Below are 24,724 nucleotides of genomic sequence, written 5' to 3' on the forward strand. Positions count from 1 at the left end.
CACTGAGAGAAACATGTCAACAAATTAAGTTCATTAGGTCAGGGCTGTAATAAACAGTGTGAAAAAAAAACAACACCTAAGACCTCGTCAATAAATCCATTCAACAGATGTTTTCACACTGACACTGAGGGGCTGCCCGCATTGCTGAATAGTATGTGATGGCAGGCAATCTCTCAATTCTCACTGATGGAAAGAAACAGCTCTACCCACAGAGAGTAACATTTGACTGAAGACTTTTCTAATAAGTTGATAACATAATATTAAGCAGGCTCTGTACTGTTATAAGACTATGTGAGGGGAAAAAAAAATCTTCCTTTAGTACCTCATTCTAAGAGAAGGATTCTGAGCACTTGCACTTAAAATGTGTTGAATCTAGTGGGCCAAACTTTACAAAGGCCTCAATCTAATTTTCATCAAGATGGCTGGAAAATGAGTAACATTTTAACAGAAATTTTTGTGAAAAATTTAGGAACATAGGAATTGCCAGGTCCATATAGTCCCGTAACCTGTTGCTGACAGTACCAGATGCATCAGAGGAAAGTGGAAGTACCACACAGTAGACAGATGTGGGAAGATAAGGGAAGGTAGATGTATCCCTTTTTTTTTGTTTGTCAAAAAATGTGGAAATGCAAAATTTTTCAGTGCACTCTTGGGTGAAATTCTAGCCTTACCGAAGTCAACGTGAGTTTTGTCATTGACTTCAATATAGACAGAATTTTGTCCCTAGTCTTAATTTTTTATGTACAGTCTTAGGCCCACAACTGATTGCTGATGCAAAACTGATGGTACAAAACTGAGATTTTTACAAAAAATATTTAGCTCTAAAAATAACTGAAATATAGACCTCCATTTTAGGGCTATAAGCTGCATTTTTCTTTTCTAGGCACTTATGTTTACCGATTTTCTTTGGAACTAAGCAACATATAATCAATGCATTGGCTCATTTAGTACTGCTGCAGACCTGGGTGCAATAGCAAGTTCAGTTTGCCAAAGGCCTGGCCTGCCATGGAAGGTATTTTTCAATGTTCAGAGAGTGGAAGCAGAGTTCAGTTTGTACACAAAAGCAGGCGGGAGTACACTATTTCCCCTAGCTAGCTATAGAATTAATCCAAGATCCTGTGAAATGTAAGTAGTGGTCCTGTGGGAGAGGGAATTAAAGCTTTTCCAAGGGACAGATGCTCAAAAGAGGAGTATTCAACATGAGATGAAATGGGAACCAACAGTTAAAAGACATGAAAGCCCCCTCACCCACATTAATACCCAGAGTCACCACTTCAGTGAGATGATGTTGAGTCATAGAGAGGATAAACTGCCTAGTTTTATTGCCATAAAATGACTCAACATAGAAAGAAAATGCAAATAAATAAAAAGAGCTTTTACCGAAAGTTGCTTGGTTTCAGGTCATGAACTATTTTTTCCCTTCTTTTCTTCTTTCAGTGGTGGTGGCATAGGGTGTTATAAATTCCCAGAGTTACTTGGTAATAGCTCAAGAAATCACTGCACCCAACTCCTTCATGAACATATCACAGGTACCAGACATAAAAAAGAATCCCCCTTGCCAAAAATGCTTAATAGTATGTTGTTTTAACACATCTGCTGAAGTTGCATAATGTGTTTGTGAAGATATATGTTGTACACCAGATTGAATGTGTCTTTTGTAGCCATAGCTGTGTGAAGTGGTCATCGAAGGGAAGGAATAGTTGTGCAATGGCAGCATAAACAGGAAACATTCTATCTGTGGAGGACACAGGCAGAGTCGATCTAAGTGAGTTTATTCTGTTCATATCTAGCTGTGGTTTCCTGGAAGAAAGCAGGAGCAAAGTCTGAGAACCTGGATATGTGAATTCAAGAGGAGAGGGACATTGGACATCCAATATTTTTTATGTGCTTTTAAATAGTTACAGTACTTTTGACCTCACTGCACTCTATATTTGTGTTTGATCTACATGGTATCTATAAAGGGTACTGTTTTCAACTGTAGCCAGAAGGACTGATTTTAACACGTGTATTAAGCTGAGTGTATTGTATCTAACAACTTGTTTTTCAGATATTTTAGCAAGAGTTTCTGATAAAATTTGCTGAAGACCGAGAGAGGAGCTAATTCCTGGGTTTCTTATCCTGCCAAAGTCTGTCCCCACATAAACCTATACAAGTATCTAGAAATTGCAACAACCCTATTTGACATAACCAGTTTAGAAAAGAGGAATCGTGGTAGGATATTTATTTTAATAGCCACTGCTATATCTTCTAAAATTTGTTAAAATAACTTGTAGTAATTTGTATAATGGGAATTCATTTTGGGGTGGATTATTCTTTCAAGATATCACAAAGCCCCTTTTACTTTAAGAATCAAGGTTTTAGATACCAAGCGGATGTCCTCTTATCATCATTGCTTCTGTTTTAGGTTTGATTAGTTTTGAGCCAGAGATTTAGGCTGAATTGCAGAATTAAGTTAAAGAGCACAGCCACTGAGCTCTTTGATTTTTTGATAAATAGCAGTGCATTCAGAAATTCCCCCTCCTATATATTTATGCCCTTATCTGTGAATAATGCTGTATCACACTGGTTAGGGGTTTAATTGCTAATGTATAGAGTAGCAGGGTTAATTAACACCCTTATCTGGTTTCCCAGAAAGTGCACCTGGATTTGGAAGGATGATGCTTAGCTCAATACTATGAATTCATCCTTGGATTCCCTGTGCCGTAGCACTGCGAACATATGTCCATGTGTCCAGTGATAGGACAAGAGAACTGTCTGCACATCTGTAGTTAGTGATTTGTGTGAATATATCTGGAACATTTCTTAGGTTATCTGAGCCTTGTCCTCCCTGCATGAAGCCTGTTTGTTCCAGGTGCATGAGATTAGTTCATTAGAGGAGTTAGGCAATTAGGGCCTGATCCAACAACTATTCAAGGCAGTGAAAAGATATCCATTAAATTCTCTTGACATTGGATCAGCCCCTTAGTAATTATTTTGAGGAGGATTTTCAAAGCCGTCTCTAAAAAGGAGATGGGTCTTTTGGAGGTATGTAAGTTAAATTCTTGTTGTTCTTCCAGTATTACCATAATAAGTGTTGCTTGTAGGGAATCAATCTCAGTTTAGACTTGATGTGAGTGCTCCCTGTAGGGGCTTATGTATTTTTTTCCTAGGAAAGTTATATACAAATGTGATTCATATCCATCAACCTAATGCTTTGTATAGACTATGGAATTTAATGAGAGTTATTTCCTTTGTTTCCAATGGGTCTGAGAGTTGCTACCTGATGTTTAGCAAGGTAAGTCAATTTTGTTGTTGTCAGGAAGTTATAATTTTCAAGATGAGATCAGGGGTTCCTTCTGTTCGCTGTAAAGCTGATATAAGGTTTAGTACCACCTGCAGTAATTTCTTCTGCTCCGTTGATTATTTTGTTCTGTGCCTAGTAAAAAATAGGTGCATTCATACTGGAAGGTTGTTGTTTCTTCACGTGGAACCCTACCAGTCTACTTGCCCCTTTTCTAAACAGTTATGTAGTTTCTGTACTGTTTTATCTGTTCAATTTATCATGATAGTTTTAGTCTACAGATTTGAATACCTACCCTTGTCCATTTAGAAATAACACAACAATGAGCTCAAATTTCTCTTTGCAATATTTTGTTTGTTTTCTGATATAATTATTTTATTCTGAAAACTACTTTTCAGGTTTTGCACAGGATTATTTCTTCATTGGTTTTCAGGGAAACCTTTTTTATTTCTATCCCTATAAAATGTTCAAAATTCGAATTTCCTAAGATTGAAATCCGTGTAAATGAATTGTTGTCATAAGTCAAGCAGGTGAAACAGGGTGCTTATGCCTTTGCTTATGCTTTATAATCATCTACAGCACCTTCTACTGATGTGCTTCTAACACAGTTGTTTTCAACCCTTTTCCATTTGCGGGACCTTCAAATGGAGGCAGGGACCCCTTTGGAAATCTGAAACATTGTTCCGTGGACCCTTGGGGGTGCACAGACTAAGTTGAAAGCCACTGCTCTAGCACATGGTGCTCAGAGCCGTAACATGGGTAATGTCCAGTCATCATGTTAGCCCTTTTAAAAATGCGATGGCGTCAGCATTGCCAGCCCTGCAAGTTCAAAACTCATGTGAAAGGCATAAACATAGTTTTAATCCTGTGGAAACTGCCCCTTTTTGTGCGCTCGGATTTCCAGAAACCACCTGGAAATGCACAAAAATAAATACATGCACAGGGTGGGGCCCTCCTCCTCTCACTTCTGAGGGCTGATGATGACCCTGCCTCCCCTGCTGCAGGCGAGGCTAGGCACCTTCCCCCAGCCCTGAAGGCTGTTCCTGATCTCTGCTCTGCGCCCTCCCTCTGTCTGCCCTACAGCCCCGCTTCCGGCTGCCTCCCCCCTGCACACTGCGCCTGGAGCGGCGCAGGCGGGGGGTGCTGGTGACGGGAGGATCTTCTCCGCCACCCCGCGCCTCCTCAGCGCACGGGAGCAAGGAGGCTGCTAGCGGCAGCTGGCCCACGCTGGGCACCGGCCGCGCGCCCCGCAGCACGCGAAGCCTCTGCCGCCGGCCGCCCCCCAGCTCAGGCTGCCAAGAGCAGCATCTGGCGGCGGAAGGCGGAACTGCAGCACCGGTTTCGGTTCGGCCCGGACCCCTGAGCGGCCGGCGGAGGCAGGTCGACGCGCTCCGGTGTGACCGGGGGACGCGCGGAAGGAAGTAGGACGGGGGGGTGGCAAGGCCGCCACTGAGCAGCCGGGCTAGGCTCCTGCGGGCAGCGGGGTGGAGTGGGACCAGCTCAGGGAGCGATGTCTAGCCAGTTCGTGCTCGGGCGCCCAGGGAGGGCGAGCCCGGTGCAAAGGGTGTGCATGGGGGAGCCGGGCCTAATCCCTGCTGCCGGGCTGGGCTCTCTCCAGCCACCCTGTCCTGGCGAGTTTTACCAGCACCAGGGCAGAGCTTACGTGGTGCTAATCTTCGTCTCCGCCTTGGGGGTGTCCCGCGCCCCGGCTGTGGAGTTCAGGGCACGCACTCCCCCAGCCAGCCTGGGCAATGTAGGGAGCACCTTGGGGGGGGTGGCTCTTTCCACTCCTACTGCTAGGGACCTTGGTGTGGTGCACCTGTATTTAGTAAGGAGAAGAGTCCTTTCCTCTCCAGGCTCTCTGAATAGGAGGAACTTTATGCCCAGGTTTCCCAGGGAAGGACGGGTGACTAGAAGACTGTATTTTTCTAATAAGTGACTGACAACTTCTTTTTTTTTTTGCTTTGGATTCAGAGAGAGAAGAGCAGGAAACTTGTCCTGTCCATCTCCTTTTTGAGATTTTTATGTTCTTGCCTAGTTGTGTTTCCTGTAAGTAGGAATGGAACAAGTTACAGATTTAAATCAGCTGAGAAATCTGTGTTATTGAGTAGGGGAGACATTATTGATTGCAAGAGAGAGCACCAGACTGGGACTCAGAAGACATGGGGTCTGTTCTCTGCTCTGCTGCTGACATGCTGTGATACTGAAGTCACTTCACTGGCCCATGCCTCCATTTTCTTTCCCATAAAATGGGAAGAATGAGACTTTGTAAGGTGATTTTCAGATCTACTGATGAAAAGCGCTTTGTAAGAGCAAGGAATTATTATCTTTTCTTACACAGGCCCCTTTGTGGACCTGAGCCAAAATCCCGGATCTGAACAACTCCAAACTTTGAACAACTGTTAGAAGTTTGGAGTCAGGTTACAATCCAGGACTTGGATCCAAATTTCACAGCTGAGCCCTATCTTTGTCTTTCCAGAAGAAAGTTCTAGATGCAGACACTCCTGAACAAGAAGGTTTATTTAAAAAAAAAAACAAAAAATAAACCCAAAATCCTATTTGCACTTAGAAATCTTGCAAAAATAGGTTATGTGCTTATTTATGTGCACAAATACATTCACAAGCAAGAGTGCACAAATATTCTTCACACAAGTGACTTGTCAGTGCAAAACTACATACAAGTGGAAACCCGCCAGGAGCCTTTAATAATGTAGATCTTAAGGTTACATTTTTTAGTTGTCCTATCATTTGAAATACCACATATAAAACTGCAAAACCCCAGGAATCCCATTGTAAAAAAAAAAAAAAAACAAATACAAAACTGCAAATTTCCATCATTTTAAAGAAAACCTCAGGAATTAACCATTTAAAATATATGTATAGCAAACTACACATAATTTAAAAATAAGTAAATACCACATTCACAAAAGGAGGGACAGAACAAGATTGGGGCCCTGACATGATGGATGTGAAGGAGTCAGGCTTGTGGGAGAAGTAAAGAATAGGAATCTCTGGTACCTTAACCCAAGAGAGGCAATACTTGGTAGAAATGGAGGAAACAGGTGTGTGGCCCTGACTGTGTGAAAAAAGGAGGCAGCAGGAAAGAGTGGGACTAAGACAGTCACTAGGCTGAAGGCAGACAGAAATGAAGAGGAAAGCCACAGTGGAAAGTGGTGTCTGGGAGTGACAGAGAGATACTGTGGTAAGATGGCTCCAAAGCCACCTGGGGGCTGTTTTTGCTTCCTGCTCTGTGTAAGACCTGACTTTTCCCCATAGGTGTAGCTGCAAGTATTTGACTTGTCATCTTTACCAGAATACCAGCTTTACGGAAACTGAACACACCACACACTCGGGTAAATATGGTACTTCGTCTATGGTTGGATTCCTGACTCAACCTTCTCATAACTATTTCAACACTCTGGAGGTAAAAAACAAAACAGAGTGGAAATCTCATGAATAAAAAAAAGTTGAACAAGATTTCTGGTACCTTCTCAGGCTATATATAGCACAAGGATCTCTCTCAGTATTTTGATGCTTTCCATACCAGAAACAAGATATGCAGAGATGCACAAAAGTGAACTCTACTAGAAACTAATGTATCCCCATATTTTACATTCAATTCAAACTAGAAGAAAATACATATTTAAGATGCATATACAAGGCTCTACATGTACTAGCACATAAATAATATTGCCACATAACCCCAGCAGCATTTAAAAAATTCAGATAAGAATCTGGTTCGCTAACCATCTACAAAAGCCTCTTGTCCACCCGTTCATAGTTGTAGGAAGCTTGTATTCTCAATGCTCTCCAAAAACCCTGTCAAACCAGTATGAATGGGTTATTTTATCTGAATCACTTCATCCCTGATCATAACCTAAAGTCCTTTCATTTTTGTTTCTGCTCAGTTAATTCATTTTTGGTATTATAAATATGTTTTAACAATGAGCACCATTTTTTTAAAAATAAAAATATTTGGCCCTCATTCTGTGCAGAAAGTACAGTGTATGGACTAAATTCAGCAATAGGCCATGTGCTCTGATAACATACATGGCCTGATTCTACTTTTACTTCATTGCTTTTATACAGGTGGAACTCCACTGGCTTCAAGATTTCTTGTGGTACAAACGGGAGAAGTCTCAAGCCCCATTGTATGAAGGAAATGCTGGGAACTCTTTGTTCAATATACTGCCACCATACATATGAACACACAAAGGACCAGATTCATTGTTGCCTTAAGGGAAGCATAAGCCCCCTAGCACAGATTCTCTTCTGTCCTGTGCAGAAGACTGCTATGCCAGGACTGCATCTCCTGAGTAGGAGCCCTCTGCTCAGAGGGCATTCTGGAGAGAGATAAGTGTGGTCAACACATTTTTACAGCTCAGCAATCCTGTGCCCTGGCCATGGGCCATATAGGTCACTGCAACTGGAGCACAAACTCAGCCAGCCTTTAGGGCTGCCATCATCTGTACGCAATTGTTTTCTGTGAATAATAAAGAAGGGCTGTTGTTTTGTTTTTTTTTTAACATGGATGTTTAACCTTAGAAATATCAGAGATGTCAATATCTGGTCTTACCTTGATTGGTTGGAGGACTTTTTGCGGGTTTCAGAGATGCATATTGTTAGTTCTCATGCCCTACTTATAGTGGGATTGGAATCCTTGACAGACTTCCTTTCTCCAAAATATTAGTCATTGGAGTTTAACAGGGGGTTAATAAAAACAAAAACACACACAATCCTCCCCCCCCCCCCCACAAGCAGAATTTTAAACAGTCTGACTCAAAATCCCTTCCCCTCTCAAGAGCTCAGCTTTCACCTCCTTGGCTTTTGTGATGTCATCACTTCACTAGTTCTTCAGTCGTCATAAAGTCTTCCAGGACACAAGACCTGATTTTTTTCCTAATATAAATATACAGGGGAGAAAAAGACCCTTAAGAAAATAAAACTGAAAGCTTTCCAGACCTTCTCTATACATCATTATGAATCAAGAAAGAACAACCCCCCCCCCTTTTTTTTTCTCACTTGTAACCAACCACCAGCAAGTATCAGTTGAGGGGTAGAGTGGATGTTTAACTGAAGTGAGAACAAAATTGTACTGGAAACCTTGGGGAGAGTTTAAAATGTTCACTAAAGACCAGGATTGTCTGTTACAAGTAGAAGCCTCAGGTTTCACTGTATTTAATATGAAGAGAAAATAAAACACTACCAGAGGGGGTTAATTGATTGGGGGAGAGGGGGGAAATCTATACTTGCTGATCTACGAAAAAGTAGAGGATAAAAAAAATTGGAAAATAGTGCTGTGTCAGCACATACTATATTACAGACTGCAAAATAAAGTGTAGTTTCCAATTTCTCGACTCTCCAACTGATCTTGGACCAAGGAAGGCAGAGTACATTTCAGAAATAATCATAATATTTATTATGTTGCATGGTAAGGATGGGTGAACTTGTTTGAACTTTGATTTCACACAAACATAACATGTTTGACTCTATTAAACATTAGTCGATGCATATTCCACTTAGGACAAGACTTAAAAAAAGACTAGGGGTTGAAGTGAACCAGTGAGAGCAGTATTGCCAACTCCAAACATTAAAAGGGGGGGGGGGGGCAAAATAATGAGATTAGTTTAAAAATCAAGAGCTGTTTTAAAATTAATATATTTGGATTTCTTTTTATTTGCCTTCTGTTTTTTGAGTCTTTAGTGTGCATTTGGGTCACATTTTCAGACTTCTAACACCATGGGGAAAAGAAACTTACTTTTTATGTAAATGGAAGCTGAGTTTCTCACATAATCAGGCTTCTCAGAAAGGTGGGACTTTAGTAAATCCTCACATATCACAAAACTTTCATTAAAATCACAAGAATTGGCAACTATTAGAGAAGCTGAAAAGGAACAAACTAGAGAAGAAGGAACAAATATATTTTTTAAAAATATTTTAAAATATACAAACACGCACACCTTTCCCCAATCTAGCTTTTGGGGGTGGAGGGAAGGGACTGATTTTTTTAAAATCACTGGTCACTTTTGAAAACATAGGCCTTTATATTTCATGAAATTAGGTTGCTTTTGTTACCTAGTTACCTTAGAGAAGAAAACAGTGCTATAGTCAATGAAGGAAGTCACCTAACTCAACTGGCTACTAAAATTAAGATTCACAAAACATAATTCATCATTGTGATTTGGTTTTGAGGCCAAATTGTGTTATCATGTACGCTGGTGTAAATCTAGATTAATTCCACTGAAGCCACTAGAGTTACCCTGGATTTACATTAGGATAAGGAAGTGCAGAATTTGGCCTTCACTAGCTATTCTTCAAAACAAATCCCAGAAAAGAAAAGAGAGAGTATTTCTAAAGCCCAAACAAAGTTAGAGGAAAAATGTAATAGAGAATGTTGCCTTAAGTGAAAAACCACAATTTTAACTGCATATAGTAAAAGTGAAAAGAGCCTTAAAAACCAGTCAAAGCAAAATGTTAATTCTAATTGTTCTATTTAGTTGTCCTTGATTTGTGACAGGTTTGTTAGTATGCAGATTTCCTACATGCCACTTTCCATGGGGGTGTTTACCAAGTGAAATTATGCAGACTATTTCCCCTCGCATCTCATGTCTTTAGTCCTAATTATGTTGGCCCTGTGTTCACTCAGGGTTATGTTACAGTTGTCCCCAAGTGTTCTTTATTTGGGACCAGTGACAAACTAAATCATCCGATGAAGTGAGCTGTAGCTCATGAAAGCTTATGCTCAAATAAATTTGTTAGTCTCTAAGATGCCACAAGTCCTCCTTTTCTTTTTGCAAAACTAAATCATATAGTTTATGCAGAACATTTAAAAAAAATCATAAAAAGTAAATCCTGAGATGCTGAAAAACAGGGTTGTGCTTGCTTATTCCTCCCAACAGATGTTTACCTGTTTATTGGCATTGTTCCATTATATTTCTTAATCCCTTTTTGATTTTCCTGTTCTGTATTTAGGATTTAGCTGTTCAATAATTTCACCTGGACTATATGTTTCCTAATAAAAATGTACCTGTATAACTACTGGCATGCTGCAGTCCCTGGGCTGAAACCAGAGATTCAAACAGTGATGGCTAGACTGGGCATTATTGTATTCTATGGTATTTGTATTGTACTTGGATGTTCTGCCTGTGAAAGTGAAGAGCTGGTTTTATTGGTACCAGCAGACTGGCTAATGCCTCATAGTGGACTGAAGAGTACCTAGTGCTGAGTGTCCTGAGAAGCCACCATGCCCATATCTGAAGTCCTGAGTGCTGGGACAGATAGCCAAGCAGGCTAAGGAATCACTGTGGATAGTGTGATGGGATAAGGGAACTCAAACCAGGTAGTCAGGAGGACAAGGACTCATGGTGTGTATCTAGGATGCCAAGCTCAGACCTTCACCTGTGATTGCAGTCACTGGACACTTGCCCACGAAAATTAAGGGAACAAAAAAGGATCAGCCTGATTGCCATGGGGTCTGTTACCAGCATCTGACCAGCACATACAGTATTAATCAATTCTGCCCAAAGTTAGAGTGTGATTATTCAGAAATGGGTGCCTCTACTATTGTATCAATGGATGAGGCTCTCTGGATCTTAGTGATGATCTCTGTCCATACAGGTTTGGAATCCAGGCTATGGTGAACATTCACTGCAATGTATTGTTTATTTGGGAACTCAGTCATTCTGCAACTGATCATGCATCTCTGCACTGGCGTTAGGCCATGAGGACTCCAATCCCAAGATCACATACCGTGGTAGCTGGCTCTTCAGTTTTACGCCTTATCTGTTTTCCATGACGCTAATGCCAGTGTCATTGGGATAATGGCCCTTAGAAAGTTATCACCTGTCAGCTGGTTTTGTGTGTATGTGGTATACAGGTCCATTGGGGATCTAAAGGAGTGGACGAGGAGGCCTCTGGGATCAAAATCTGCATGTTTTTTTTTAATGACAATGGTGGGAGGTGGGTGCGAAGGAAACAACCTGCAGGAAATAACCAGGCACAGTGGCTACCTCCTTTCCTCTGGTTATGGAAAGGGAGAAGGCACCACTGAGTGCCAGGATGCAGACAAGGAGAGAAGCAGGTGGATCTCATTCTTAATAAAAGGAGCTGCTGTGCTCCAAAGAAAGGTGGTAGAGAGATGCCGAGGAAATGTTTACTTGGGTGAATGGTTCAAAGCCCTGGTGCTTCTTTGCAGGGCAGGGGAGGATTCAGATTGGAGTCCATTTTTGTTTGTTTTGTGTCTAGACTTGAGTCTGAGAATTTAAATAAAATATTCCTGGGGCGGGTGGCCCAGTGAACAGAGCACTAGATTGGGAATCCTAAAACCTGGGTTCTGTTTGCAGCTGTCACTGACCAGCTGTGTGACCCTGGGCATATCATTTAACTTCTCTGTGCCTTTGTTTCCCCTTCATCTGTGCTGTCAATTTAGACTGTAAATTTGTCAAGGCATGGAATGTCTTTTACTGTGCAATTGTTCAGTGTGTAACAAAGTGGGCTCCTGACCTCAGTTGGGGTCTCTACGTGCTATTGTAATACAAATAATAAAATAATGAAAAAGGGATCTTTTTATTGTTGAACCCACCACCAAAAAAAAAAAAAAAGTGGTGCATTTCTCACAATTTGTTGGCCCTCCCACAAGAATTATCTGGGGTTCTCTAGATAGGGCTAATCATATAACAGAGTTAAAAAACACAGCGAGATGGAACTGAGGAGCAAGGGGAGTGGTGGAAGAGAAGTTAGATTGTTCGCTTATTATGGGTCTGACTGCAATATTCAATGTAGGTCCCATTGCTGAGAATCTGAATCCAACCGGTCTGTCTATCTCATGTGACTTGGAAATCATCCTTTAACCCAGTGCTGATGTGCAGGGTTCCCAGAATTACTTGTTTGATTTTCAACTATGAGTGAGAAACATTTGACTTCCTGAATAGAGAGAGTATTCAAGGGCTTTTCTTTTTCTTTAAATTCAAGGGCTTGTCCCTTCTGTAACCATCTACCTGAAAAGTCAGTGCACATTTTAATAAATGTCACTGCACATCCATGTATGAATTATTGGCCTCCACGTACTATGTAAAGTGTTCTGAAGAATAGCCCCTCTGCCTCACTTCAACAAGTGCTACACAAATCTTCAAACATAGACATTGAATGGCTGTAAGTATTAGTCTGTATCCACAAAAACAATGAGGAGTCCAGGGGCACCTTAAAGACTAACAGATTTATTTGGGCATAAGCTTTCGTGGGTAAAAAAACACTTCTTCAGATGCAACTGAATTGAATAGTCTTGTTCATTGCAACGTGATGCTTTCTGAATCTGCGGCTGGCTTTTTTCAAAGTCCCTGTTCTGATATAGCAAACCTATATAACATGGTAAAGAGCTGGTTTATTTGAAGTCTGCTAAAAAGAGATGGTAATTAAACTACCACAAACATAATGACACTGTGACAATTAATAGTCAAACAGAATCAGCTGAGAAAGCAGATCTGATTCCATGCTGACTGCAGCTTCCACCTATTGCTGACCACAATAACCTTTTTGGGAAAAGTCACTTCCATCAGTCAGGCCACTATAGGGCACTGGCCGCAAGGCAGCAAAGCAGTACTTGGAATAATTCTTTGCAGATGCCAGGAACCGGAAGTTTCAGGAGGAAAAATGAAAGCCATTCACTCTTCCAATGACACAGGCCTTTGATACCACAAAGTCATTTGGGCAGAGAGCTCCAAGGTCAGGAAGGCACGTAAAGATTGGTGATTAGAGAAATACTATATCAGCAAAGTGTGGCAAGCTATTAAAAGAAACTGTAGCTTTTATGATTGTGTTGCTGAAGCTTCCCCAGGGCTATTTGCATTAGATATTGAGTTAAGCATAACTTATTTAGTCCCAGCATTCCAGAAAACATTTTGATGTCAGCTACTGCAGGAAAGTAAACACGAGGCAAAGGAGGAAACAGTACTGATCCCAAACAGATAAAATATTGTAATTTAATTTTATGAACCCATGCATTTCAGAGCATTAAGAATGAGGAATTTTTAAAAGGCTCTTTTAACTTTTTTTTTTTTTTTTTAAAAGGGTGGTGGAATGAGGGAAAGCTTTTAGTCATTTTGTTGGGAGGGGGAGGGGAAAGGGAGAAGAGAGAAACCAAGTCATGATTTATCATCAAACATACACTAGTATCTGCCAATACATTAATGCACTTACTCTTATGAAGGATTTTATGCACAGCTATAGCTCTCTTCTAATTTTATATACTTGCATACACATAGTATTTTTTCATTTCTTTGTCCAGTGGCTCTTCTGCATGTCTGCTGATGGGGACTTACAACAAGTAAAAAGAACCTCGAAAATGGAATTGCAGTTTGGTGGAGCATGTCTGAGGAAGGAGATCCTTCTTTTTGGATTGTGCTGGCAAACACTGACTGAACACTGTTCACGGTACTTAGAGAATAAGAAGTAGTCCTTTACAATGTTGCGCACAAAATCTGGTTGCATTCAAGGCACAGTGTAGGGGTTCTATCTCCATCCCATCTGCTTCATGCTGATACTCCCAGCTGTGCCACTCTTGCTGCCAGCGTGTTTTCTGCTGTTGGTGCCACTGCAAATCCTCAACTGGTGACATTAAAATTCTGGATCGTTAGTCACTAAATTGAGATTGAACTCTCAGGAAAGGTGGTTATCCCACAGATTACCAGCTCCTATACTATACCGGAGTTGGTTTGTTTTAAAGAGGAAGCCAATAAAGCCAACAAGGAATTTTGTATATGGATTATCTATTGAATCACTGTTCTAGGATACCACAGCAGGGATACAAGGGAATCACAGACTTCAATGAATGGTCAGATTTTCCTTGGATTGACCACACTAACTGTGTACACAAGGGGGGGAAAGCTGGAACCCCAAAAGCCATACATACGTTATGGTGAAGAATACTCTCTCTCTAATACATTGGAGACACTGTCCAAGAGCAGTGTTGTTGGTTTTTTTTAACATAAAGACTGACCTTGCAGTGTTGACAAAGCTTTGCTTACTGGCTATAGAATTGTTATGGCCACAAGTTAAAGGATCCTGGAAGTAGCTTGTTCACCTCACTTTTGTGTAAGATTTTTGGTAGCTTTGTGTTCATTCACTGGTGTTGCCTGCTCACGCGTGCCTCCCTTCTCTGCCTGTCTGTGAATTTACACACCTCCCCAGCTTCATCACTGTAAGCAGAAGTACAGGGTACAGAATATTAGTTTTGCTTTGATGGCCAATTCGAGTCTGATCTTGAGAGATGCTGAGCTCCTTCATTCTCATTCACCTCAATAGAAGATGAGCTATTTCAGTACTTTGTATGGAGTGCTCAGTACCTGGCATGATCAGTACAGTGCTTTGGGGGAAATTGTTCTATTGTAACAGTGATCTCTTTTGGATCACGACAATCCTCATTCAGGACTGGAAAAGAATCCTCTCAGAAGAGGACATGTACTTTGCTGGGGGTGGTTGTTTGGGAGATGTTTTATTTTTTTGCTATATAGTGTGTCCTAACTAGTTACATAATTCCTCTCCAGTGAAAATATGATTATATTAGGAATATCCTGACTATGCAGGCAACATCTCCGTGATTAGTTCTTCCAGACAGAGGGTTGTATTCCACTTAGAAATGCAAATGCTTTGACTCCTGGTTATCAATATCTCCTTGCAAGATTTAGTCAGCATATTAATTCCTACTACGCCCACTGCCTGGAAAGATACTGATGAATAAAAGGGCACTAATGAGAAATGTTTTGAAACTATTTTATCCAAATTTAGATATTGTAGCTAGAGTAGAACCTCAGTGTTACTCCTTGGGAATGGAGATTGTTCATAACTCTGAACAAAATTTTATGATTGTTCTTTCAAAAGTTTACAACTGAACATTGACTAAATACAGCTTTGAAACTTTACCATGCAGAAGAAAAATGCTGCTTTTAACCATGTTAATTTAAAAGAAACAAGCACAAAAACACATTCCTTACCTTGCCAAATCTTTTTTAAGCTTTCCCTTTTATGTTTTTAGTAGTTTACATTTAACACAGTACTGTACTGTATTTGCTTTTTTTATTTTGTTTTGTCTCTGCTGCTGCCTGATTGTGTACTTCTGGTCCCAAATGAGGTGTATGGTTAACCAGTCAGTTTGTAACTCTGGTGTTGTACTATTTACCCTTGACATATCAAGTTACAATTATATAGTAATGTCTTGATTGTAAGTCCTTCACTTTTAAAATACATTGAACTGTACTTAATCACTAATAAAACGGAAATGAGAAAAGTATGGAACACTTCAGTTAACTATAGAGTTTAAGTCCATTACTTTCAGAAAGTGCAACTGGTGGGTTTTTTGACTCAGTGGAGGCATATTTGAAATTGTTTGTCTTGGAGGATATAGGTAAGTGTCAGTTTTTTGGTTTTGAGCAAGGGAGATCAGCAGGTGGGTGGCTTAACAAAGAGAAAGCAGGAAAGTATTTCACTCTGGAGCTAGCGTGAATTACTTTTGCTAATTTTGGAGAACAGCTGAAGGATTTTCCAAGAGTTTGACAGGACATATTTAAGTGAAGTTCTGTTGGGTTAGAATTAATAATGTTAAAGTGCATTTCAGTTTTTTAGGAGTTTGTGCATTTTATAGTAATCTGGGGAAGATAACATGCTCCCAGTTCTCCATTGTATAAGTCACCTGTCTTGGTCCCTGTATGCTCATTGGGCTGCTTTAACTTACACTGTGGCTACAGTTGTGCTCTGTGGGCTGTCCTGCTGAGAATAGCAGTGTGCAGCTATTCTCTTCCTCAGTACACCCCAGGTTTGTCCCTTACTCTGAAAGTCAAGAAGGGGCTGGCATAGAGCCGTCCTGGGGAGGTTCGCTATGTTGGTGATATTTGCCAAAGCCCAAATCTGGGGTATAGTTTAGTTTTATTTAACTGTTAAGGTTTTTACTGCCATGAATTCTTGTATGAAAGTTACACACTAAGAGTCAGTAATGTGTGTGACTTGCAAATTGTCTTGTCTTCATCTCTGCTCTTATTTTCCTAGGCCCCTTACACGCTCCTCGTTTCGTCTTTCATTCCTAGTGTAGACTTAACCTAGGCTACACACTCTGGGAGAAGCTAGACTGGTAGCTTCTGCATCAAGCTGCTGCCTGTGGGCACCTGTATGGAAAGTACCATAACGTGTCTTATTCAGTATTTGAGGGCGGTACTTCATGCCACTTTTTTCCTCTTTTAAACAAGACTAACTACAGTTCTAGTGACGGAAAAATCTGCAGAAAAGTTGTAAAAGCAAAGGAAAAAATAGTAATGTATTTCATGCTAACATTCTTTAAATAGGAAATAAATTCTCCTTTACTGTTGAAAGATACTTGCCTTTGAAGATAAAATACCATTTACAAAAACTGTAAGACCCTCTCTAATGTAGCTTTCATTATCTTCTGTGTTCCCCTCTCTCTGAAAACCAAATGACTGATGTCAAGATCAAGGGAGCCAATCAAAGTAGATACACTCCAGGACCTGGCCAGGAAATAAATCACTCTTGCCCCTATCCAAGGTAGATACTAACTAAAGGAGAGAGTTTACATGTTCACTATCCAGCTGGGGGAGGCCAAGTTTCCCAATCAGTCACCAATCAGGGTGCTTAGTATCACTTATCAAATAGGCTAATCAAAGTTTGAGATAAACCAGCTCTTGACCACTTCTTGCCCTTTGAACACTCCAGAGCCACCTCCTACCCTTAGACTTTTATCTCATTAAAGTTAAAGAGGGAAAATTAATCCATGGAAGAAAATGAGATAACAGCCATTGTAGCAGACCATCCTACAGACTGTTTGGCTTTCATCTATTGCTACCTGACAATTAACTCTTCAGCCGCACAGGAACCCTCCTTCATTAGAGATGGATCTGTCCCTTAATGCAGCTATTCTTTTGATTGTCTTTAACTCTGCTTCAGCTGTTTCATTTATTGCTCCACTCTGTAGTTCTTCGGACTCGTAATGGGTGCAGGTAAATAAAAAGGTCATCATTTATTCTGCGTTTCTCAAGCTTGACTGAGTGCTGTTTTCACTTACAAAATACAAAAGTGAAAACTGTAATTTATTACAGTACTAGCAATTCAAGATGTTTTGCTTGGATTCCGTGCTTGCAATTGGTTACCAACATTCTAGCCTCTCTTGCTTTTTTTGGCTACTAGCTTATTGCCCATAATTTCATTTCTCTCAATCTGCATTTAAAAAACAATTTAACACTTTGATTTTGTTTGGAAGAAATAGTGGTGTGTTCCCTTTGCTAATGCACTGCAAACTGTGTACTGTGTGATTGGTTGTTTTGTTTTTAGAAGCCATTAGGATTCTGACGACTCTCAAATCTAAAGACTCTTCCCTATCATCAGTTTAATTTCTCATCTACTAAAGTTTTTAGCACAGTGAATATCAGAAGTGGGTTCACTCCAGTAACACAGCAGCAGTCAGTTGCACTGCCAACAGAGAGACCTGCATTTTACAGAGGACTTGGGAGTCCCACTGATTGTACTTGCTTCTCTTGGAAAAGAGTGCAGGCCATGCTGTTCTTACAGCAACACCTGCTGGACACTACACGGTGGTGTCCCGGTACTAGCTTCAGAGGGGGCTTTCTCAGGGGAAGTTTAGTTTATATGAAACTGAAACTGCAAGGGAGGGGAATTTAACTTTAAATCACTTCAAAGACATGACAGATTTGCATTTTCAACATCTTTAATAGGAAACATTAGATTATAAAATCTATGGGGCAGGACAGGCCAAATTCAGAAATCCATGCATAATTCCTCCTTACACTCAGACTCCCTCTCGCCCACTGTACCCTGTGATAAACTATCTAAGTGGTGTCATTTACAGGCCGGGGAGCTCAATGTGTGATTTAAAGTAGCCCCTTCCTTACACCCACTTAAACTCCTGATCACAAAGAGAAAACTGGTCTAATTTATACTGCCTTTTGCATTACTTCTGAAATTGGCCACTGTCATGTGTTTTTTCAGTCTGTAGAAACCACACCCATCTATGGCATGACAGCCATTAAATTCCCAACAAAGCTACCTTTAATATTGCCTTGGCCTTCGTGTGTGGGTGTGTGTGTATATATATGCAATTCTCCACACTTAGTATAGGGCACTATATAATACAATTAATTACTTACAAATGGCCATTGTAAAAGATAAGGCTTGATCTACTTTCATCCAAGTCCATGGGAAATCTCCCATTGACTGAAATGCCTACATTTTAGAGAGATGCCCAAACTAAGCCCCTCTACATGGAGTTATTCTGAACTTTGGGAGAATTTGAATCCAGTCAATATCTGAACTAATATATGGCCCTTCTGTCTACAATGACCTGAACCAAACCCCCAGATCTGAACACCCCCCAAATGTCATAATGATGCCCTGCAATTTTCTCACAGACATTTAGCTAAGGAAACAATATTGTGGAGACTTTTAGGAGTGAGAAATTTAAGTGTTCATACCCATGAATTACTCCCTCTGTGAACCTTTTGGGCTACAAGACACCCCATAAGGAGTGGGAAGGAACTGAGGCCAGCAGTGAGGGGAGTATATTTTACCTCCCAACACCCCCACCCCTGAATTGGTGTAGCAGCAAGGCTATTTCCACTGTGTGCAGAGTTCCTCCTAAAGCACTCATTTGAATGATGCAGCTTCACTCCACAAAATGTCTGTATCTTGAAGGCACGGTTTCTTAGGTGCCAGTTAGTACCAGCTCTAGTGGTTTTTAATGTGGACAACTATCCACTACGAACTGGACAAACTACTAACTAGAAAACGTACCACAGAGAACAATTCTTCACTGGCAGGGGGATAGTTTCTATGCATTCATTTTATATAGGCCACTGCACAGTTGGGTTATAACCGATCACGGTCATGATCCACAAGAGACAGATTTGAACCTCTGACGCAAAGGCGAAAGGCTCTGTATCCAATTACCAACCTCCTCAGACATGCAGTCCCTCGTATAGTTTTTATTTCAATAACTAAATACCATTAACATTCACAGGCTACACGGCAATGTTTTCAATGGTCCTGATTCCTCATAAGTTCAAAAGGAAAGTGAAATTCAATCTTGCACTAGACTCTAAAACTTGGAGGGAACTTCTATTCCAAACAATGGAACCTCATTGATGTTTAATAATACCATTGTTCCTTATTTAAATGGGGGAAGAAGAATAATAAAAGAAAAGCAAGGGCTGGATTAGGATGAAATGTACTTAGAAATGTCTAAGGATAAGACGTACTGTACTAGTGGAACACACTATCCACTGGTCCTGTGCTGCTGTTCCCACTGTCTCATATGACTGACCATTGGCAAGAGTTCTTCTGTCTTCCTTACTGGCAGTTCTAAATCTTCTACTATAATGCCACAAAGAATGAGAGTCTGAATTCCATCCAGCATCCAAAGATTAACACTGACTTGATCGTGATCTTGGTAAGCATGATTAAAGTATTTCAGGATATATAAACTTAAACAGAATAAGGCTGGGAAGACATAATATCTTAATCTTCTATTGAAAGATAAATTTGGAAATAACCAAAAATAATTTATGTTAAATAGCAGTTGGAGGTCAGTATTCATGTTGGAGGAGGTCTAGTTCTTTTTTCCCCCTTTACCTACAAGCCAAGTATCACTAAGCCAGAAACCACCAACCAGCACAGTCTCACAGTAAGAAGATATTAATAGCCCATGGAAAAATCAACATATAATTTTATATTATGCTACTTACTAGAGTCCCTGTATTTTTTTAGTTCTGAACTAACTGTAATACTAGAAAAGGCAACAAAGTGACATACGCACATCTATGCACACTTTATTTTTTAATATATTTCAAATACTTTAAGGATTTTCTTGTGTAATTTTTAAAGCACCCTTACTTCATCCCTCAGATTACAGAGGGCTGTGGAGTTTTCTGATTTTACCCCCCCTCCACCCCCCACACCTCATCTTCCAATATTCAGAGAAATATGAAGTAAGCTTGAGAGTGTATAAAATAATTCTGAATTTCTGCCATGTCCCGTACCTCCCTCTCTGCCTACATCATTAATTATATGAGCCTTATTCACCCATAAAACAGAGCTGATGCACATGGAAGTATTAAGTAAATACACATGTGTTTTCATTGCATGGCAAAGAACATTTGCATTATATTCTGGGCCCTCTAGGAAGTGACCCACATACGTACAGGCATATAGCCATATCCCTAATAAGTGCCTAAAACACATTAGTGGTTTTTACCTTAACCATAAAATGACTGTACAGAGGTTTGTACATGTGGAAAAGGCTAACAAACTAAACTTGTTTAAACCACCACACCATGTAAAAAATACCTAACTTAGCCACCTTCCTTACTACAATTAGTGTACTAGCATTTTCCAGAACAACTTTTACTGTTTTGCTCCCATGGGCCGATCATGTAGTATCAATAACTTGAAGTGTCCTGTTGCCATGTCCCCTAGTGGGGATTATGTGGATTAAACCTAATGCATTGTACTAAACATTCACCCCATGTGCCACAAATGTTTACAAAAACATATTTTCTTGTTTGCTTTAAATTTTTGAATCAGAGCAGGCACTTGATATCTTTTGTTGGTGAAATCAAGTGAAAATAAAGGACAGCTACAGAATCATTTGATCTCATTAATTCAACGTTAAATAGCAATAAACTTTTGACTTATCTGTCTCCCACACCTAAAAAGACATGCAAAGTGATGCCTAGACTTTCAACCAGAGTCTTTGAATCATCTATGCTTTGCAAGAATTCAAGCTAGATATGATATGCAAAGGTGTTTCTCAATGTCAGAAGGAGTGTCAAAGAAGTAGAGAGAATGCCAAGCGAGAGAGAGGGAATACAGACACATTCTTTCTGAAGACTCATCCCCAGCAATAAAAAAAGAGCCTAAATGGGGGAGTCCATTAAGCAAATGATTTACAGGATAAGATGTTACATGGATAACTCCATTCTCACAGGCAAGTCAAGAGTCACAGTTAAAGTTCAAAGATATAGCACTAGGTTAGAGCAGAAATGTCAGGTCTTTCTAAGAACTGTAAGTCTTATTTCAGTTATGCTGTAGAGTTTAAGGTACTTTTAAAGCTACAATATGTGGAATTGCAGCCTAGATTCATGATTATATTAAACGTTTTGCTTCTGTTTATATTCTAATGCTAAAAATTCACTTTGAAACCAGATTAGGCAGTTGGAGAAATGTTGGGTTAATCTACTCCACAGGAATTCTCATTGGTCATCAGAATGGAGTGAGGTCCTGCTGAAAGGATTTAAAAGTAGGCAACAATATTGGAAACTAAGCCAAACCATCAGTGTTGTTTCTAAAGCTCAGGACTCTGTTCCAAACTTACTATCCCCTCTTCTCAAGCAGCCTTGTCTTCAAAAATAGGTCCAGGTAGTTCTTTTAACCACCATGATTTGGTGTCAATAAATCTTTTTTTAAGGTGACAAATCAAATAAGCACCCTATGAATTGATCTACTTCACACCATCATGGAATCTGTTGTCCTATTTTTTTTCTACATACCCAAGTATTTCATTCTGTTCTTTCTCTAAAACATGGAGGATTTGGATTTCTCCCCCTCCCCAGATAGTTATTGTTGGCCATCACATCAAAAGACTTCTTTTAGTGAACTCTAGCCACAGAACAAACACACCAACCAAACCAAAGGCGCCCTATTCAAAGCACAGCCCCATTTGGCAACCAATTCCTCTCATACCATTAAATCCAGTGCAAACTATAAATCTTTCATCTTGCTACCTCAACTGTGTAAAACTGGTTATTATAATGATTTTAGTAAAATGATCAGCTGCTAGAAAGGGATTGTACTGAAGGTGTAACATTTCACAGGGTTTGTCTCATATAGTTTTTTTTTTTCTCTTTCCCAAAATGTTTCGAATGCTGTTCTCCAGAAAATTTCAAACGATACTTTTTGGGGTCTACTGCTACATTCCTTTTATTGTTAAATTTGCTTATGTTTTCTACTCAGGCCCCTTTCTTTTGACAGTAGTTTTTTCCTCTATGACCTCTCTCCTCCTCTGTTGCTATTATTGTTGACCTCAGTGACATAGCTTATCATCCGTATGCTACCAGCAACCATGGTACAAGTTTCTGCTTTAGGAAAGAATACCACTGTCACTGCCATAGGTGAGATACAGATTTGTTAAACTCTGAACCAAATTCAGGTCTCATTCAGAACAGGCGTCCGTTGAATGTATTTAATCATGCCAGAGTTGAATTTGGTCTAGATTAGAACCTGTTTCCCCAGGTTGGTGTAAACTGAATTCTTCGTCATACTGGAGGGAAAAAATGGCAGGAAAGAGACTATCTCCTCAGGTATGATTTCCTGAAAAGTTAGGCAATTAAGCTGTACTACCCAGAAAGTTCCTTGGCATCTTTATCACCAGACAGCAAACTCCTTCCTTCCCTAATTCACTGATAAACTTTGGGTCCACCTCAGATCTGAAGCTCAGTTTACCACCAGTGCCTATCTCCCACTCACTTATGCATGCTACAACCTGTAACAGAACTTGGCATGTTGCACTAAACGAGGGTTTGAGTCACAGAGATTGCAGTGGGAAGGACCTGTCAAAATGATGGCCATTCCAGTACCAGTGGCAGAAGCTCAAATTACTAACACTGGTTCAGATACAGTGCTTGTGGTAAGAAACTCTATACTAATTATTCTGAATGGCTAGAGTGGTGATAATTTTGGAGGAAGTTACTTTGCCCATTCAGGGCCTGATCCAAAGCTCATTGACTTCATGTATCCCATTGAGGATAACTGAAAGTTGTGAATGGAATATGCAACTGCTTTACAGAGGCGTGCTTAGGAACAAAAGAAGGTGAAAATCATGAATGGAACATAGGTAGAAGACCATAGCTACAGAAAAACAATTAAAATTAGTATTTCCTGACCATTACCACAGTTGTCCCTTGCAATGCTTTGTAATTCTTGGTAAAAGCCAACTTGTAAATGGTAACTACTGTATATGTGGAAAGTTTCCTTAATCCTCTAATATGTTTATGGTTACAAATGCTTTGTTGTCATCTTCAGTGCAGTGTATTTATTTTTCACTAAGTCTTCCTCCGAGTGAGCTATTATACTGAAAAAAACAACGAGGAGTCCTTGTGACACCTTAGAGACTAACAAATTTATTTGGGCATAAGCTTTCGTGGGCTAAAACCCACTTAATCAGATGCATGGAGTGGAAAATACAGTAGCAGGTATAAATACACAGCACATCAACAGATGGGAGTTGCCGTACCAAGTAGGAGATGGTAATGTAATGATCCAACCATTCCCACTTTTAGGTCTGTTATTGAATGACCAGGAAGATTGAAGTGTTCTCCTACTGGCTTTTTAATGTTATAATTCCTGATGTAAGATTTGTGTCCATTTATTCTTTTGCGTAGAGACTGTCTGGTTTGGCAAATGTACATGGCAGAGGAGCATTGCTGGCACATATCACATTGGTAGATGTGCAGGTGAACGAGCCCCTGATGGTGTGGCTGATGTGGTTAGGTCCTATGATGGTGTCCCTTGAACAGGTATGTGGACAGAGTTGGCACCGGGGTTTGTTGCAGGGTTTGGTTCCTTGGTTGTTGTCTGCAACTCAATAACAGACCTAAAAGTGGCAATTCTTCAACAAAAAAATGTCAAAAACAGACTCCAACATGAAACTGCAGAACTGGAATTAATTTGCAAACTGGACACCATTAAATTAGGCCTGAATAAAGACTGGGAGTGGTTGGGTCATTACAAAACCTAATTTTCCCCATACTAATTTCCCCCTCCTGTTACTCACACCTTCTTGTCAACTGTTTGAAATGGGCCACTCTCATTACCACTTCAAAAGTAATTTTTCCTCCCTTGGTATCTTACTGTTAATTGAATTGTCTTGTTAGACTGACCTCCTATTTGGTAAGGCAACTCCCATCTGTTGATGTGCTGTGTATTTATACCTGCTACTGTATTTTCCACTCCATGCATCTGATGAAGTGGGTTCTAGCCCATGAAAGCTTATGCCTAAATAAATTTGTTAATCTCTGAGGTGTCACAAAGACTTCTCATTGTTTTTGCTGATACAGACTAACACGGCTACCACTCTGAAACCTGTTATACTGAGTGACCTAAGTTCTGCTCTCATGTCTAGTACAGTGGGGGAAAATTGGAATAACTCCACTTAATTTAGCAGGTTATTCTGGGAGGGATATTTCCTCCAACCATGGTCCCAGATCCAGCCAAAAGAGAACTCCTTCAGCATAAGGAACTGAGTAAAAGAGCCAGCAAGTCTTAAAATGCCCACTCCACAAGCCAATGGTGCTATTGGCTACAGGGGATGGGCCAGGAGTGGAAGGGATCAGGCTTACGAAAGACTTCACTACAGTGATTAGATGTGGTGCTATCCGG

At 40.2% G+C, this 24,724-nt stretch overlaps 1 protein-coding gene and 1 long non-coding RNA gene across 20 annotated transcripts in view; one reads left to right on the plus strand and one right to left on the minus strand.

Moving 5' to 3' along the window:
* The window catches only part of HDAC9 (histone deacetylase 9), a 704,322-nt gene that overhangs the window by 189,654 nt on the left and 489,944 nt on the right, over window positions 1–24,724 (minus strand). The gene's annotated exons all lie outside the window — the stretch shown is intronic.
* Window positions 4,275–7,806, plus strand: LOC142071184 (uncharacterized). Its single transcript, XR_012667224.1, has 3 exons — window positions 4,275–4,656; window positions 6,557–6,633; window positions 7,370–7,806. It is a non-coding gene; the product is annotated as an uncharacterized LOC142071184 (long non-coding RNA).

The sequence above is a fragment of the Caretta caretta genome, chromosome 2 (genome assembly GCF_965140235.1).
Source record: "Caretta caretta isolate rCarCar2 chromosome 2, rCarCar1.hap1, whole genome shotgun sequence".
Lineage (NCBI taxonomy): Eukaryota > Metazoa > Chordata > Testudines > Cheloniidae > Caretta > Caretta caretta.